The 18,528-nt window shown below is 42.8% G+C and overlaps 1 protein-coding gene across 2 annotated transcripts in view; it reads right to left on the bottom strand.

Moving 5' to 3' along the window:
• ARHGAP24 (Rho GTPase activating protein 24) overlaps positions 1-18,528 on the bottom strand; it is an 829,616-nt gene that overhangs the window by 559,231 nt on the left and 251,857 nt on the right. Inside the window, exon 1 of one of the 2 annotated variants that reach the window (XM_063458763.1) lies at positions 1,464-1,761. The exons of the other annotated variant lie outside the window; for it this stretch is intronic. The gene's annotated coding sequence lies outside the window, so the exon portion shown is untranslated. Of the gene's footprint in view, positions 1-1,463; positions 1,762-18,528 lie in introns of those variants that run through there. 2 annotated transcript variants of the gene reach the window in all.

Raw genomic sequence — 18,528 nt, 5'->3', positions numbered from 1 at the left:
AGCTCCACCCACGATCCAAATTACATCATGCAGGAAAGTCTAGTTTCCCCATTATTTTTTTCCAAGTACTTGTACGACAAAGCATACCTCCCAAAATGTCAAATGTGCAAAGAGGGACACTTTCATTTTAGGGTTGCAAGAGGAGGTGTGGCCAAGGGCAGGGCTGTACTGGGAAATTTTAGGAAACCTACTAATAACATTTTATATAACTAAAATATAATTTTGAACAAGAACAATGTATCGTATTTACAGACTGATTTCCAAACACATTTACTGTAGTTTAAAGACTCATTACTGTGAGAATTATTGCTGTGGAGCTCTGTTATACACTCAGTCACACCAACACTATGGAACTCCTAGAAAAGAGGGATTTGGGCCCAAAATAGGGCGACTGTCAATCCTAAATAGGGACACTTGGGAGGTATGAACAAAGACATGCGCTGCCTGCTAATGCTCTTCACTAAGGAGCAGTCCTATGAGCAGATATATACCAGCCACACGATTTCCCTGCCTGGCCATAGATACTCTGATGCTGGCAAGGAACTGTGATGTGTGACTACCCTCTCAAGACAATGCTCCCCACTGGGGAGGCTGAATAGGGAAACTAGACATCCTTATGTGAAGTCAGTGAATAGAAGGGCAGTGTAGCTTAAGAATTCAATGGAGAAAATGTGAGGGAATTAAAATGCAAGTTTAAAGGGACTTTAGCACTATAACCAGTGGCTATGGTGCTTAGAGTCTCCCTTTAATGATATTTTGGAATTACATGCAGTTTAAAAAGCATCCAGGATTATCTCAACAAATATAAAATATAAAATAAGTGCATTCTGTACTGTCTTGCAGCAATTTACTTAGCTTTACAATGGCATGATAACGCCAGGTTAGATAAACCAACTCCTCAAACAATTTACACATCTCTTAGTAAATAACTCTGACGTCATCTTTGTAAGCAATGACGTTTAACCCTTTTTAGTGCCAGAGTGTTGTAGCAGAACAAATTCATTCACTTAGTCTGTCACCCAAACTGTTAAATCATTCTTTTTTACTGAAAGTTTAATGAGGTGCAGACATTAATTTATAATATAGTAACAGCTGCAGACCTTGCATGATTCCTTACATAAAAAAACATAACACAAAAGCCTATGCCATATGTAAGAGCTGGTTAATTATAGTAAAAATTGTACCTTTGGGGTTCGCGTGAGCATTTTAGATTTTATCAATAAGAGGTTAGATTTAGAATTTGCTCTGTGCAATATGTGTATGTATTGACAGATACAATCAGGGCAGACCTTTAAAGTTGCCCTTTTAGTGAACAAAAAGCCCACTCACCCAGACAGCAATCTGCATTCCACAAGACAGCTGTCTGACTTGCTGGGCTAGCAGAATCTTCTGAGCTGTCATTGTCAAATATAACACTTTCCAAATGTTAAATCATTCAATGAACACATCCTTTGGATACATACCCTTTCTACCAATATTCAGACCAGCTCCCAAGACTGATGATAGTCCAATTCAATAAATCCAAGTGACTGTCCACCAGTTAGATATAAATCCTCAAGACAGGTTGAAATCAATAGAATTGAAACTGATATTAACATCAATTTACTGCAAACACAGTCGGTAAGCCATGTGGAAAAAAAACTTCCTCTTCTGGTATTTGAGAAAAGCAGAAAAGTCCAATGCAGCTCAGTGTGACTGCAGGTAGCTTGTATAAACAGACACCTCCCAGTGCTATCAGTAGCAATCTACTTGTACAAGATACAGGATTGCCCCTGAAGTTGCAAAATCTGATTTTGTGTAAATGTGTCTCTGTACAGTGCAGGAGGGCTGGGATAAGAAAGCAGGACAGCCCATTGGTTTCAAATTTCACAAGCAACTGGCAGCTTCCACAATTACAATATAATGCTGGGATTCACTACAACATTGTGAAGGGAATCTGATCATAGAATGAGATCAAATTGCTGTCACTTTTTTTAGTCTTTTTTTTTTTTGTGGTTGAAAAGTAAAAATAGTGAAACTGTCATGATGTGCAAAAACAGCCTTGGTAAATATACCACAGAGGTTCCACTTAAAGGCACACATTTACAGATGTTTTTCTTCAGTTTCACAATATTATAATTAAAGATATTTTATTATGTTATTTATTGTGTAAAATAAAAAGCAGCATTACTCTATCTATTTTCTTATAGTAGTATAACATCACAGCGATGTGTCATTTGTAATTTTAAATGACCTGAGACTCATTTTCATCTTGTGCAATCTCCTAGCACTAATTCATTAGATTATTCAGAAAGAAATTCATAAATTCAAGTACGTCTAATTCGTTTATTCACAAAACAATGAGCCATATATAAAAATTTAGGAGGTGAAAATAGCCAACAAAAATATCATGTTCAGATGTTAGTCCAGTTTGTCTATATTTTAGCCTTTCACCTTGGAGAGTGATAAAAAAAAAAAAAAGAAAACATATTTATATAAAGAAGATTTCAGCCAATCCAATGCTTTCCCATGGAAAAATGTGAGTAAAACGTTGGTTTTAAAATTATAGTGTTCCTAACACTATAGTGCCCCTTTAAATCTCAGTTGTGAAACATCTTCTGGATACTTAAAGGTACATGTAAGGAAAACAATAGACATCCATAGTGCAACACTGTAAATGATTTATTGGTTAGTAAAGTGCAGATGCAGGACAATAGAAATTCCAGAGAGTAAAGTGCAAAAGCAAAGCAGTAATCCTTCTCTCTTCGGAATAATTATATGAAAAAGGGGCATGCATTTAAAACAAGAACACATTACCATAATATAATAAACAATAAAAATAAATAAATAAAATATTACAAATCACTGAACAATAGACAAGCCCAACGCGTTTGAGTTTGTTTTGCATTTTAGGAAAGTGAGGAATCCTTGTTATATCTACTGTATAAATAGTGAAAAGGGTAGGTACCATTTTCAATCAATTCTCCTGATTTTGCACTGCACTATTGGGGTGAGTGTGCTGGTTATTGATAGTTTAGGTTTATATTGATGTAGAAGATCTTATACAAGTTTAGTATCATATAGTCAGTGTCAGAAAATGTTAATAGCTATAAACACTGCTTAAAGTGGCCAAAGTCCCCTCCTGGTGATATCACCACTAGTGGCCAGGTGGCCAGGTGGCCAGGAGTGGCAGGTAAAGGTGAGTAAAATTGACAGTTTTATAAAACGAGATAAAAAAAGATACCTTTTATATAAAAGGAACTATTACTTGTCGTAGTGAAAAAGGTAATCTATTTAAGGCCATGTCCATGTGGACTTGCTTATGTTGGTCATACCACTAGTGTGCTTCAGGTATGAATATAAGAACACATAAGAAATGTGAAGAATGGTTTTGTGAAACAGTGCTTCTTTGCACTTTAAAAATGTACACAATAGTGGTCTCAATAAACTTGATTGTATAAGTATTCAGAAAGTTCATACTAAATGGAGTGGAGATTACATAATTAAAAGACGGGACAAGCCAAAATGCATTAGCTTTTTAATTTAAAGGCACACTGTAGGCACCCAGACCACTTCTTCAGCTCATTGAAGTGGTCTGAGTCAGTGTCCTTCTTGCACCTAGTGATGCAATGTTGTAGTCCTAGAGGAACTGCAATGTTTACAGGGATATGATGGAAGGAGCTCATCAATTGAAAAAGCTGAGGCTATAGGCAAAATGCATCTTGAACACTGGGAGGACCTGTGGAATTTTTTTTTTTTATTCTTTATTTTTGTTGTGCTGGATAATTACAGAGAAGCCAGTATACAGTAGATAGAGTACAATGAGGTAAGAATACATGTATACATATGTCAGCACATTTTTGTTAAGACAAATAAAGCAGAGGAACACAGGGCAAATTTAATAAAATGTTATGTCATTGAATACAGATTAAACTTATTAAGGTAGATAGGTATAAATTAATAGTTAGCACAATGCTCAACTGAGATTGTTAAATCCCATAGGAAGCCCCCAGGTTGGTGGGCTTATAAAGATTACTATGCTAAGGCTCAGGAGATTGTGTGGTTTTAACCGATAAGGAGAGGCAATGAGGCATGGCATTTTCCTATCAGGTTCTGGGAGAGGGAAAATGTGAGCGGCCATAAGCTTTTCAACACCCAATCCTTGAGCCTGACTCATCCTATGCCTACCACGGGCAAAGTACAGTCCCAAGACAGGATAGAACACCACAGGGACCCCAAGCCCAGGTGTGAACAAGTTGTTCCTCGCAATGGACAGGATCAGGGTCTTCCGCCGCTTTTCAGTCTCAACTTGTGCACCAGCCATGGGCCTCAGCAGACACAATTTCTGCACTCCCTGAGTCCCAGTGGGAGAGATAGGAGCTTCCCGCCTCGCTGCCATTTTGGGGCCTTCATCTTTGAGCTGCAGATGTCTGTTGGTTTGGGATCGTTTTAGGAGGTGAGTAGTTATTCAACTGCTTTTGGGCAGATTCATGCCTCCTTTTCGCCAAGTTCAGAAGATAGCAAAGGCTCTGTGCAGGCGCACCAAGATATCCGGCTGAGCCTCCTCAATGTCAGGGTACAGTGTGGTGTCCACCATGCTTGACGAGTCACTAGGTGTCCCCAAAGCTTCAATGGTCTCTCCTCCTGCTTTCTGTAGGTAAAGATAGCCTCCCAAGGGTGGACCGGAATCACACCCGCTGGTCCAAAGGGGGAGGGGGAGTAACGGGGAGCCTGCACTGCAGTCAGAGCAATAGGGCAACTCTGAACTGGGAGATCGGCTGTCTCTCCCGTCCCGTGTGCTCTAGGCTGCATGATCCAGATTAAGCTGCAAATAAGCTTCTGTAGAGACTTTGTATTCTATAGTAGCCCACTGCTGGGTTAAGAGACAAGTAAATCACTGTATGAGATTCAAGTCAGGATTTAAGAATCTGAAAACTACTTGAATTGCCAATAAAGGAGAGGAGCTCATACTAGACACACCTCTCCACCATGGCAGTCGGGCCCGCACCCCCCTGCGGACATTTTTTTTAATTTTGTTAGTATTTGGCTTGCTTTTATTTTTATCCTTTTGACTTAAATATATTTTGTTACCTTATTGTGAAGTCCCATTACCTGCTTCTTTCTTCCACACTTGCTGTTACACTGTGAGCCTAGTATAGCTGACTCTTTAACATGTGGGGAGTCCCTCCTCCATAAACAAGAACCTCTAAACAAATTAAGCTTACAGTGTGCGGACTCCCACTCCACCAAAAGAAGTACCTTTAAAAGTAAAAATTCGTATAAGTGGTATAAACCTTTATTAAAGCCGAATATTAGGATATTCAAATATAAAGAGCCTAACTAGAACAGTAGGTTCTATGTGAAAAACCAAAACCCAAACAAATGTGACATTGTGAATAAACAGAGTGATAATACACCTTTAAAATGCTGGGTAGAGTAGTCTCAAAGGCCACTTCAAGTAGTAAGATGATTTTAATAGCTATTATAAGTATTCTCAAATTTGAGTAATTGAATAGTTCAGTAGATCGATACCTCCAGAGTATCAAGGTACAAATAATTAGTGGCTGTGCTGTAGTGTATAGAGGTTGTAAAAAGTTTAACCAAAACTAAGGAATAAACCGAATATGGTCAGACAGACAAATTAACAATAAACAGTGATATACACTGTATCACGTTTGAATTGATACCTAACGTCCAGTAAACCTGAGTCTGTTAGCCACTGCACACTAATGGATACATAGTTGCTCTAATTGTTGCTAAGTGGACTTTATACACAGTTTACAAAGTATAGGTATTCTTGTCCATCCCTTAATTAGACCATATTAATCAAAGGGTTCACTATGGCGTGGACATGATGTACCCGGTTCCAAACAAAGTAGAGGAGGGGATGATTGAAAAAAATAAAAAATGGGGCTTGTCTAAAAACGGTGCATTTAGGGGCAGTACCGCCAAAACGGGCTGAGACGTTAGAATCGCTAGACACAAGTGACTATCCAGCTTGTTAATAAAGGTTTATACCACTTATACGATTTTTTACTTTTAAAGGAACTTTTTTTGGTGGAGATACAATGTCAAATTTATTCTTGGTTCAAATTAACCCTTATATGGACAGCTAGGATAGATAGCAAAATGGATATTCGTATCTACAGGGAGTAGCACACTTTAAGTGGGCAGTCTTCCCATTTCGGCTTTATTGTTCATCTATACCTAAGGCTTATACCATATTTATGAATACTTCATTCGTTTAGAGGTTCTCGTTTATGGAGGAGGGACCCCCCACATATTTGTGAGGAGTTATCCTGACTCCATTTAGTAGTTTCTGTTCAATTTACTTTGGGTGATGGTTAGGTTGGGTTACAGAGGAACTCAAGGGTCCTCTGTAACCGATTAGGAGGCACCAGTGTTGACTAGTGTAGCCCTGTTGCCTCTTCTTGTGTGTTTATCATATATATATATTTATGTTTATATTAAGGTTTTATACTAGAAGCTGTGCTTCTTCTTGTTTTATTCAATTTCTGAGCTCGGCAACTTCCAAGATAGAAGAGGTCCTGGTATGGTCATGGTATACTGCAGCTGGTGTGACCAGAGCCCATCTTTATGGTGTTTTGTTCCATGTGAGTGCATGCATTACTTGCAATATGCATGCTCCAGTTTTGAGTGTATTACACTATATGTTTATTTTATTTCTCCTTAGTATAATCCTTTGGTGAATATTTTCCCTTTCCATTATAGGGGTAAGTGTACCCCCAATTGGCACTCCACTGGGTGCACGAGAGTGGCTTTCAACACTTACACTTGCTGTAGCTGCTTTTTTACACTGTTTTATTATATCACTTCATTAGCGCTTTGTATTGCACAAGCACTTTATTCTGAAGGTGAGTTTACTTAACTGAACCTGTTCCTCACAGGCGCTGCAACCTTTATCCGGTGGAGTCTCTTTGGCCCTGATGTCAGTTCTGTACTCTTGAGCATATGTGATAGAACAGCATTAAGGTCTATGGAGGAACCCGCAAGAAATCATCCATAGACACAGTCAATTTATTGCAGCCATCACTCTGTAGCTCCTCCTCTGTGTCAAAGAAAGTCAAGTAGATTAGAAATACAGTCTCAAAGTAGTCCCTACTTTGTCTCTGTATATCTCTTGAATTTCTGTGAAATTCCAACACAGTCATAACACTAAAGTGTTCTAAACTCTAAAGTGCCATGTACAAGACAAAAAATGTTTTTTTTCTAAATTTTTTTAGTCTAAAATTGGGAGTCATCTTATACACGGAATGTCACTGCTGAGGTTAAAAAACCACTAGTGCGCAGGCCTCAGTTAAGATGGCGCCTGTCTCATTTCAATGTGCCACAGCCCACACACACATGCCTGGCCTCCCTCCCACCGATCAACTTCTGAATGCTGTGGCAAGGAAGAGGTCCTTATATGTGTAGGAGCTGCAGCAGACATCAGCACTTACCACCAATAGAGCTCCTGAGACATGCCACACCATAAAAGGAGCAGCCATATTACGGTTTGCTCCACCTCAGGTAGATCTTGCTTTCTGATTTATATTTATGGGGGAGGAAATGGGAATCAGGGAGTAGAGGGAATACTACTGTGATGTCCCAGAATGCCCTCACACCCAGGTCTTATCCTGGGCGGGTGCACGAGGTGCACAGCACCTAGTAGCTGCAGGCAAATTGCAGTATCAGGCCCCGCCCCTTATGAATGGCTCCAACGCCTTGCTAGTGGCTCTGTCCCCTGAATTAGGCTCTGCTTTGCTCACAAGGCGCATGGGATCACCAAGGAACAGGATCCCTTCCCCAAAGGTAACCCTTAGGTAGGGGGAAATTGGCCCTAATATAGCCCATTAACCCCCTACTACAGCTCCTTACCAATACAGCCCCTAAACCCACTACTTAAGGCCACTAAACTACCCCTACTACAGCCCCTAAACCCACTATTACAGCCCCTTACTACTACAGCCCCTAATCTTACTACTACAGTCCCTTACTACTACAGCCCCTAACCTTACTGCTACAGCCCCTAACTCCCCTACTACAGCCCCTTACCACTACAGCCCCTAAACCTACAACTACAGCCCCTAACCCATCCATACTACAGCCCCCTACTCTCTACTACAGCCTCTAACCAACCAGTTTCTGCCCCTAAGCCCCCGATTGCTGCCCATATATACTACTACAGCCCCTAATCCCCCAATTGCTGCACCCATACCCTGCTATAGCCCCTTACCCGCAATTGCTGCCCTTATACCTTACATTAGCCCTAATCCCTCAAGTTGCTGCCCCTATACCCTACTGTAGACCCTAACCCCCAATTGCTGCCCCTATACCCTACTTCAACTTCTAACGCAGGGCTCGACAAATCCCTGGCTCCTGGGATTCATCCACCTCTTCAGTACAAGCATCAAGGGAGAGCAGAGGCGGCCAGCGGAATGAAGCCAGACGGCAAGGGAGGCCACTGTCATGTTCTGGCTATGATCCCTCGCGCACGCTGCAGTGGTGCCGGGAGATGGAATATGACGTAATTCTTGCCCTGGGATGCTAAACAGTGCACGACAGGGAGCAGAGCAGGAGCATGACAGCAGCCCCAATGGACACCAGAAAAACCCAATTTACTCCAGCTCTCCCAAAGGCTGTGTGGATTTCAATTTAGATAATAAAGAAAATTATAATTTCTGAGTGTGTGTGTCTGTCAGGGTGTCTGTCAGTATGTGTGTGTCTGTTTAGGTGACTAGCCCTCCTTTGATTGCATGGGAAAAGTGATTTTACTCAACTTTTTTCCCATAGCTAAACATTGGGAGGCTATTGCGCAGGCACTAGTCAGCATCTCCTCTTATAGATGCATTAAATCAATGCATCTCTAGGGGAAACATTCAGCAGCTATATGCAGAGTTTAGAGAGGCTGGACGTAGGTGCTGCACATTTGTAGCACTGCCCCAGGAATTACCTCTAGTGACCGTCTGAGTGATGGCCACTAGAGGTGTTACTAGGCAACAATATAAACACTGCATTTTGTCTGAATGAGTAACTAGTAACCACCAGGGCCCCCGTGTGTCTCATTCCTCCTAAGCCACTGCATGTGTCTCATCTCGCCCCTTCACACATCTCAACCCCCCTGCGAGCCCCTCCATGTGTCATCCCCCCCAGTCCTCCACATGTCTCATTCTACGCCCCAGCCCCTCCATGTGTATGCCCCAAGCCCCTCCATGTGTCTCTCCAACCAGTCCATGTGTTTCTCCCACCCCCGAGCCCCTCCGTATTTCTCTCCAACGCTATAAGTATCTCTCCCACACCCCAACCCCTCCATCTGTCTCACACAACCCCTCCATGTTTCTTACCCACCCCCAGCCCCTTCATATATATCTCCCACCCAACCCGTCCATGTGTCTCTCCCAAACACTCCATGTTTCAAACCCACTCCCCAGCCCCTCCATGTGTCTCTCCCACCCCCCACATTTGTGACAGACACACACTCACTGACAGATACACACACGTACTGACAGGCACACACACACGCACACACTGACAGACACATACAGACACACTCACTGACAGATACATACTGTTAGACACACACAAATCAGCCTCCCTTGCTATTCTGTTATATTGACTAGTTATATTGAGACTAGTTATATTGAGACTAGTTATATTGAGACAAAGATAGCGCTGATTAGCAATTTTAGGATACAGTTGGCTTTGGGTAGCTATATAGTGACAGAGATGGCACTGATGAGTTTTTTGGGGCAAAGCTGACATTGTAGGAAGTGGGGAACATGCTACCGTGTATAGTTATGGGTCCCAAAGAATTGGAGTAGTCTTCATAGGAAAGCATATGATAGGTGTGGTCAAAATGTATTATGTTTGTGAAGGGGAAGAGTTTGCAATATAGCCACGCCTACCTGGAGGCACCACAAACATTTTTGCACCCAGGCATCAGTGACCCCAGGATCGGCCCTGCTCACATTAAAATGACAATGAAGGAGGAAGTTATCATCATGGGTGACTTTAGTCTTCTAGATGTGAACTGGAAAACCAAAATAGCTTCTTGTGCCAGGAGCATGCATATTCTAAGGTCTAGCTGACTGCCTCAATGAATATTTTTGTTTAGTATTTACAGATGAAAATGAAGGAAAGGGGCCTCAGTTAGGAAAAAGGACAAATTCGTCATTTGTTACATGTGAGTTTACAGAGGAAGAGGTTCTATTTCAACAATCAAAAGTAAAGACAAATAAGTCAATGGGACCTGATGGAATACAGCCAAAGTTATTAAAAGAGCATAGTTGTGTACTAGCAAAACCATTAACAGATTTATTTAACCAATCACTGTTAACAGGAGTAGTCCCAGAAGATTGGAAGTTAGCGAATATTGTGCCCACTCACATGAGTAGTAGGGAGGCTTATCAATAAACTGCATTCTTTAGGTTAGCTTGGAGGAAAGATGAGATAGGGGGAATATGATAGAAACATTTAAATACATAAAGGGAATCAACACAGTAAAGGGGGAGACTATATTTAAAAGAAGAAAAACTACCACAACAAGAGGACATAGTCTTAAATATATAATACAGAATATATATTATCATCTGCCTTTTCACGGCAGAGATCGCTTGCGGCCAAACAAGGTAATGGTAATCCAAAGGTTAGAGGGACCGCCACTGTGTCGGGCTGGCAAGGGAATGATCGTGGCTGCAGTACTCGTGGCCGTTGAAGGAAGTAAGGGAGGGAGGAAAGATACAGCAGATGCCGGAATCCCGAGCCTGTGCTCCCAGGTGCGCAGCTAAGGCAGGGAGAAAATGGTCAAACAAGCACACAGCAGTGTGAAATACACACACACACACACACATATATATATATATATATACATATATACATATACATACATACATACATACACACACACACACACACACACACACACAGCTACCAATGAAAAAAACAATGAAGGAAAAGGAATATACTTAGCTGGTCTGAGGGAGCAGCAAAGAAAGAGGAATTTTACTGCTAGTTCAAACCTTTTATAGACTGTTTATGTATCCTGATTGGCTGCCCTGTTTCTAGGAAGATTTGTTATATTTGATCCTTTTATTCATCATATTACATTCAAGTTTATATATTTTTCTCTTTGCTGCTGAGGGAAAAGAAAGAGAAAGCATAATAGGAGCCTCCGTGTCATTAATAAAATTATTGATTGCTGCCTACTATTGGTTGGTAAATGGTTTTGGAGACACCACTGTCAGCAGTGCCTTATGATCAGCAGGAAAGGAATAAGGTTAATGAGGGAGAAAGAGAGTGAGCTCAAAATTATCATTAGCCATGAGATGTAAATGTAACATTTTATGGTGAAAGACATGTTTTCAGAACTTCCCTGAGATTTTGTTAACATGAATATGATGCTAACTATTTATATAATGTGACTTTTGTTTGTGTGATCACGTACTTTGTGTTTTGTGAAATAAGTTGAATGACCTTCTATTTCCCCCATTTAAAATATAAATAGCACAGAGAATATTAAACAAGCTTTCTAAATACCAACAGTAAGTTAAATAACTTAAATAACATATCCTGACTTATATAAACTGGAATGCCAAGCAGATTATTAACGTTCCCAGGTGTGGTCAGGGCTAAAATAAAGAGAAAAAAATTAGCCCTAGAAATTATTCCATGTCAGTTCACTCTCATTTCAGTACTAGGCAGTGCAGGTCTAGCAACATTTGACCCGTGTTCATAGCCTTCACTAGGTTTTATGGTGAATGCTGATTGTCATTCATTACACTGTGTTATACACAGAAGAGCCAATATGGAACTCACACATCCACTCACATTAATTCAGTGATACACAATGACCCACAAACAGTCATAGGGTTCATCACAAATAGTTAGTGACATCATCTGAATATGTAGACTCACTTAAAAGTCATGATGACAATGCCATAAGGCACACAGAGCTACTTCCATCCATACTGGGACACAGTAAGATACTGGCACACTCACCAGTGCATTTAACGTTCTCGGACTATGTGTCCCTGTGGTGGAATCTCGGTAAAAATAAATTTAGTAGGCCGAGATTACCACGTGGCATGTGTACGTGCATATGCTGACGTATCGATCAGTTGGTTGCACGAGGCAAGATACGATCAGTAGTGTACGGAGCATGTGCAAGAATACAGGATATAGTATTCCCCTCCTCCATTGTGCTGGACAGGCCATGCGGTCAAGCAGGAAGTTAATTCTTATTTGTATTGATTGGTTAAGAGAATGTGCGGGTGGAGCTTAAAGGACCACTCTAGGCACCCAGACCACTTCAGTTTAATGAGGTGGTCTGGGTGCCAGGTCCTTCTAGGGTTAACCCATTTTTTCATAAACATAGCAGTTTCAGAGAAACTGCTATGTTTATGAATGGGTTAAGCCTTCCCCCTATGTCCTCTAGTGGCTGTCTCATTGACAGCCGCTAGAGGCGCTTGCGTGCTTCTCACTGTGATTTTCACAGTGAGAGCACGCCAGCGTCCATAGGAAAGCATTATGAATGCTTTCCTATGTGACCGGCTGAATGCGCGCGCAGCTCTTGTGCCAGGAAAACGAGTATGTTTTCCTGGCACTAGAGTGGTCCTTTAATATGGGAGGAGTTATGTGCCTATATAAGGAGCCTGCACTATTGTCCGGGGCTCAGAACTTGCTGTATTTTGGTGACACTAGTCCCGCTGAGTCCCGATCGGTGATCCAATAAAGAATCTCTTCCTTCCTGAAGAAACCTGTGTCCATCTCTCTGTGCTTTGCTTCCGTCAGTTTCTCCGGTATCATTTGGTGCATTGGCCGGGAAGCTCATCGTTCAACGGTAGCTGAGAGGCAGAGGCGTGAGACGGTCTATCTTTGCACACGTTCTCTACGGCTGCACCCCTGAACTTCTGCGTGGACCTCCCTTCGTCTCGGCGCCACTGGTCTGTTGTCCAGGAGATCATCGGCCTCTACGTAAGAAGTGCTGGGGTGTCCCCGTAGATGAGTGTGAACTCAGGTTCAGGAACGAGGAGGTAAGACAACTGCTGTTTTAGACGGCAGACCCACTAGGGGTATACCGATTGTGCGGTAGGCCCAAAGGGGGTTTAAATCTGTGTATGGAATCTGCCCCCTCTGTCGGAGGGAAGGAGCGAAGGCGCACCGCTCAATCGAACGCTCTTTAGTAAGACCGTTTGATTTGGTTAGTCAGGCGGGGTCCTGTGTAAATAGCCCTAGCCGGACACCGGTGTCTTGTCTAGACTAGCGTTCTAGGGTGTATATTTCGTTCGCTAGGTCGGAGGGACCGGGAGACTAAGCGGCGCCTGTGTAAATTCGGTTCGCTAGCTCTCAACCTATCTTGGCTAAGTGGGAAGGCGTGTAAATTTGGAACCCACTAGATTTTTGATAGAGTAATAGACTAAGAGGCGTCTGTGTAAATTCGGTCCTCTAGTTCGCTATATGTGGTGCTTGGGCAGTGTGGCTAACCAAAACGGGTGTATATAGTTTTAGGTAGTCCATTCAAGGTACTGGCCAATAGTTTAGTTGGGATTGTAAATGTGTTAAAGATTGTTTAGTAAAGTGTATATCTTGTTAGATAGCGCGAGCTCAGCCGTCTAGCGAGAGTGTTAATAGTGTGTTGCTGTATTATAGTGCACGGTACCATAACCCTGTATATTTACTGACACTGTATATAAGTACTAATCATTGTCATCTAATGCATGTTTAACACCATAACCACTAATAATTGTATTGTGACCTTAAATTGTGCTTTGACCTATGCTAACTGTACTGTAACCGCTATTTGTAAAAGACGATGTTACTGGGGTGTGTTATAGACGGGTAATTCATATATAGAGAATTATAGCGTGGGTGACTGTATAGTTTCGCCAAAGGGCATAATATTGATTATTTAGTGACTGGTGTAACAGCTGTGTGTGCATGGGAATTCCCTGAGTGTTTATTGTGTTATTGTGTACGCTTCACTTGGTAACCGTACCACGTGGTGCTGTTGCCAGAGGAAACGGGTGTGACTGTTGAATAGAACGCGTGCATAGTATTCGTTGTCAACGACGTTCCATTGATAAGTATGGGCGCGTCGGAGTCAACGATTCCGGATCCCTTAGGTTGTATGGTAAAGAATTTTAAAAAGGGATTCAAAACATGTGATTTTGGGGTTAAAATGTCTCCTGTACGTTTGGTCACTTTGTGCACTAGGGAGTGGCCTACTTTGGTTGCGGCATGGCCGCCACGTGGCAGTTTGGATCCAACTCTGGTACAGCGTGTACACGTGGCTGTATCAGGTAGGCCTGAACTTTACGGGCAGTTTCCTTATATTGATTGTTGGAGACAGGCCGTAAACGACTCGTCAAAATGGATTCAGATATGCCACGAGGAGCAATGTCGCCTCATGGTGGCCAGGACTTGTTTGTCCACTAGGACTGTGGTTAGGCCCATTTTGGACACGCCCCCTGAGTCCGAGATCCCCTTACCACCCCCTTACTTCCCTACAGGAAGAGGTGACGCAAGCGCAGGAAGTTCTATACCCCTCCCCTCATTGCCCCCATCCACTTCCGCTTCCTCCTCCAGTACAGAATCCACCCCCCTCGTATTAAACCTCCCCTTCCGGAACCAGAACCATCCCCCGTTAGATCTGAATATCCTGATTTGGCGCCACTTCAAACTTCCGGTCAAGCTTCTTCTAGCTCGGCTCTGAGTATTTTATTCACCAATTTTTCCCAAAATCAAGCTCCCACATCCTTATGCCCTATTACCCCCCGACCGGAACCTCTAACTGACGCCCCTTCACGTAGCCCCATACTAACCCGACAACTGACCGGTACCCAACAATTAAAACATTACCAGATGCCTTTTCGTCTGAATCCTGGGTCAGCCTATATCGATGCCGCAGGTCAAATGGCACATGCTGACCCAGTCTTCGTATATGTCCCGTTCACGACTACCGATCTCTTGAATTGGAAGACCCACAATTCCTCGTACACTGAGAAACCACAAGCTATGACCGATCTGTTTACCTCAATAGTTCAGACACATAATCCAACATGGGCTGATTGCCAGCAGTTATTAATGACATTGTTTAATAATGAGGAAAGGACAAGGATTAACCAAGCGGCCATTAAAGCGCTAGAGGATAGAGCCCGTGCTTTAAATCAAGCCAATCCGGCAGCATGGGCCGCAACACATTACCCTAACACCGATCCCGATTGGAATGTTAATGGCGCTGATATGGTTCAACTCAAAGCCTATAGAGACGCTATAATTGCTGGTATGAAAGCCGGAGGGAAGAAAGCTATTAATATGTCGAAGACAGTTGAGGTGATTCAGAAAAGTGATGAAGCGCCCAGTGTCTTTTATGACCGATTATTGGAGGCATACCGCTTGTATACCCCCTTTAATCCGGAAGACGCTGATAATTCCCGAATGGTAAACTCCGCCTTTGTCAGCCAAGCTTACGGAGATATAAAGCGCAAGCTACAGAAGTTAGAATGGTTTGCAGGTATGTCTATCACCCAACTAATGGAGGTAGCGAATAAAGTATATATGAACAGGGAAACAGAAAGTAAGAAAGAGGAAGAGCGCAAGATGCGTAAAAAGGCAGATATGCTAGCGGTAGCGATCGCAGGCGTAGATAGACGGGGCCCAGATAGAGGCGATAGTAGATGGAATAGGGAGCCTTTGAGTAGGAATCAGTGCGCGTATTGCAAGGAAGAAGGGCATTGGAGGAACGAGTGTCCGCAAAGAGAGCAGTACGAGAGAGACCAACCCAGGGCAGGTTACGGAAACTTTAGAGGCAGAGCGAGAGGTAGAGGAGGCCCCGGAGGGAGCAATGGTAATAGAGGGAGTAATGGGAACAGAGGAAGTGTTAGGGAAGACAGGTACTATTCCGCAGCGCAAAGGTCCCGCGATAGAGAAGGTAGGGACTTTGTAGGATTGGCTGACACGGTCATGGAGGACTATTGATACCGACCGGGCTCCATCCCCCTTGGTCGAGCGGAGCCTATGGTCGATGTATCAATAGGGGGAAAAAGGAGTGCGTTCATGATCGACACTGGTGCTGAACATTCGGTGGTGACTAATCTAGTTGCTCCTCCATCTGGAAGAACTATTACTGTAATAGGAGCAACTGGAAGAAGTGCTGAAAAACCGGTTCTTAAAAGTCGACTCTGTACATTGGGAGGCCACGTAGTAAAACAACAATTCCTTTACATGCCTGAATGTCCAGTCCAATTGCTGGGACGTGATATGCTATCCAAATTACAAGCGCAGATTACGTTCCTACCAAATGGAACAACATCCTTAAAGTTTAATGGACCTTCAGGTATTATGACATTATCCGTACCAAAGGAAGAAGAGTGGCGACTTTATACAGCGTTGACTAGCCAAAACCCTAGGAGTGATGAATCCTTATTCAACATACCAGGAGTTTGGGCAGAGAACAACCCACCAGGACTGGCCCGCAATATTCCACCTATTAAAATCGAACTAAAACTTGGGGTTTATCCAGTGAGCCTAAGACAATATCACATCCCGCAGAAGGCTAAGAAGAACATCCAATCTTATCTGGATAAGTTCATACGGTATGGTATCCTAAAATTCTGTACTTCCCCCTGGAACACCCCATTGCTGCCTGTTCAAAAGCCCGGTACAGATGAGTATCGACCTGTGCAGGACTTGAGAGCAGTCAATGATGCGGTTGTTAGTATACATCCAGTTGTGCCCAATCCATATAACCTGCTTGCTTTAATTCCGGGCGGGGCTACTTACTTTACAGTCTTAGATCTCAAAGATGCCTTCTTTTGCCTCCGAATTGCCGCAGAAAGCCAATGTATCTTCGCTTTCCAATGGGAAAACGCTGTGACGGGCTCAAAACGCCAAATGACCTGGACAAGACTGCCCCAAGGGTTTAAAAATTCACCTACCCTATTTGGTTCAGCTCTAAGTCAAGATCTACTGGATTTCAAGTCTATCCCAGGAGAGTGTGTATTGTTACAATATGTAGATGACTTGTTGATAGCAGCAGTTACAAAGGAAATATGTCAGCAAGCAACGCACAATCTACTACATATTCTCTGGAAGGCAGGATACAAGGTGTCCAGAGAAAAGGCTCAGTTGTGTTTGCCAACTGTCAAATATCTGGGATTCCATATCTCTGAAGGTCAAAGAATTATGGGGCCAGAGAGAAAAGAAGCTGTGTGCCAAATACCGGTACCCAAGAATAGAAGACAAGTGCGAGAATTCTTGGGGGCAGCAGGCTTCTGTAGGATATGGATTCCCAGCTACGCGATACTGGCAAAACCTCTGTATGCAGCTATCAAAGGTACAGAGCACGACCCCTTCTTATGGACTCAAGAACAGCAAACGGCATTTGAAGATGTGAAGAAGGCTTTGATGAGTGCCCCAGCATTAGGTCTACCTGATCACACACGACCATTCTACCTGTATGTACATGAGCAAAGAAGAATGGCTGTGGGAGTATTGACACAGTACTTGGGATCATGGCAAAGACCTGTTGCCTACATGTCTAAGCAACTGGATGCAGTGGCCAGCGGACTTCCACCTTGTCTAAGAGCCGTAGCTGCAGCCGCCCTGCTAGTAGCTGAAGCCGATAAACTCACTCTGGGTCAAGAACTTTATGTACGAGTCCCACATGCAGTACAGACGTTGTTGGATTACAAAGGAAATCATTGGTTTAGTAACAGCCGTATGACCAAGTATCAAGCAATGTTGTGTGAAAACCCAAGAGTGCATTTAGAGACTGTAAATACCTTAAATCCAGCTACCCTTTTGCCACAACCTACTGAAAGTCAACATGATTGTTTGGAAGTGATGGATGAAGTATTTTCAAGTAGACCAGATCTTCGTGATTTTCCCATCCAGAACCCCGATGTTCAATATTACACCGACGGCAGTAGTTATGTGAAAGAAGGGATCCGCTATGCAGGATATGCAGTAACAACGATAGACAAGGTGATAGAAGCTCGGCCACTGGCAAAAGGAACATCAGCACAAAAGGCAGAATTGATAGCACTGACACGAGCGTTACAATTGGCTGAAGGTTTAAGAGTGAATATCTACACGGACTCCAAGTATGCGTTTTTATCCACTCATGCCCACGGAGCTTTGTATAAAGAAAGAGGACTATTGAATTCAGAAGGCAAAGAAATCAAGTACGCAGCTGAAATCCTACAACTATTGGAAGCAGTGTGGGAGCCGAAAGAAGTCGGTATTATTCATTGTCGAGCGCATCTGAGAGGAGATGGTGATGTAACCAAAGGAAATCGGATGGCAGATAGTGCAGCTAAGCGTGCCGCTGAATCGGGAAGACAGGAGTATGTGGGGCATATAGCTGCTCTTATACCAACTCCACTGTCTCAATGGACTCCAGTTTATACAGCTCAAGAAGAGGAGTGGTTAAAAACTGAACCTGGAAAGTATTTGGAGAACAAATGGTATCAGTTAGAAGATGGAAGAATAGTCATTCCAGCATCACTAGCGGTAGAAATTGTCCAGAACTATCACAACGGGACACATTCT

The sequence above is a fragment of the Pelobates fuscus genome, chromosome 6, assembly GCF_036172605.1.
Source record: "Pelobates fuscus isolate aPelFus1 chromosome 6, aPelFus1.pri, whole genome shotgun sequence".
Taxonomy (NCBI): Eukaryota; Metazoa; Chordata; class Amphibia; order Anura; family Pelobatidae; genus Pelobates; species Pelobates fuscus.
Note: the sequence above shows the minus strand (reverse complement) of the source record. Positions and strands in the feature narration are given on the sequence as shown.